Source organism: Palaemon carinicauda, chromosome 8 (assembly GCF_036898095.1).
Source record: "Palaemon carinicauda isolate YSFRI2023 chromosome 8, ASM3689809v2, whole genome shotgun sequence".
In the NCBI taxonomy this organism is placed as follows: domain Eukaryota; kingdom Metazoa; phylum Arthropoda; class Malacostraca; order Decapoda; family Palaemonidae; genus Palaemon; species Palaemon carinicauda.
In genome coordinates, this window is record NC_090732.1 from 32,211,219 (window position 1) to 32,212,409 (window position 1,191).

The following is a 1,191-nucleotide window of genomic DNA, read 5'->3' on the forward strand; positions in this document are numbered from 1 at the left end:
GAATCGCTAACTTGGAAAATGGTCCATTAATGAAAGTAAACAAGGAAATAAATAAACTATATTTCAAAGGTAATGAATAAGAAATATAGAATTTATTAGGATTAGTAACAATGCTAAATTATACTTGATTACTATGTTTATTTCTTAAATGTACCAAAGTATCGATGATAAGAAAACCTATGTTATTTTATTTTTATATAAAGGCTAAAAGTTGCTGAGTAACGGAATTTTAGTTTCTTAATCCTATGGCAGATAAATGTACTGGGCAGTCAGATCACTTAACTTTATATCTAAACCAAGTATAGCCATGGCTATTGTAAGACGTGTTCTTGTTTCTTACGCAAGTGAAAGAAACTCTAGGTAAAAAATTCATGTCATCAAATAGGAATTCATGGTTGTCAAATTAGTTTTCCACCTTTGATATAGTTTCGCCATCAAAGAACACAATTACCATTCCTAGACTGACATGAATTCAAAATCTGAATATTTTGGAGCCGTATGTAATTTTTTTACTCAGTATATAGCTCCTAGATCTCTCTTTTTTCAACTATAACTCTATAGAGATAAACTTTTCTCCTTAAATGGCAATATACTTTGATTAATTTTTACACCTATTTATTGAATAATAAAAAAGATAACGTTCCCTAAAAAAAGATGAACAGATATATTTTTTTATCCCACAGAAAATATGAAATTTAATGAAAATGAGTTCTTCTATTTTAATAGGTATGCAATATCAGAAGAGGATCAAAATTTCCGAAATGGATCACAAAATCAAAGGATATATCTTAGCACATCTGTTTATATTTTCCAGCTTCAACAAAACAAGAAAAATATGAATTTTAAATATCATGTTTTTTAGTTTTTCTGGAACACATTTTGTAAAGTAGCTAAGAAGGTATCCATCAACTAATAGGATTATTTTAGCAAACAACAATTCAACCAATGTTTAATTACTTTTAATATAACACCATCTTTTATTGTGGTGAAGATTTTAGATATGTTGTTGAGTTACTAACATCCTAAATTTCCAGGGTTCATATTTCTTAAATAAGTGAAGTTTGATCAGATAGATGGTGAAAGTGATTCAGACTCTTAACGGTTGCATGGGTAATTAACAATAAGATATGAACGATAAACACAAATCTAAGGAAACATTTTATAGAAACCGATCAAATAAAGAGAAAAGGA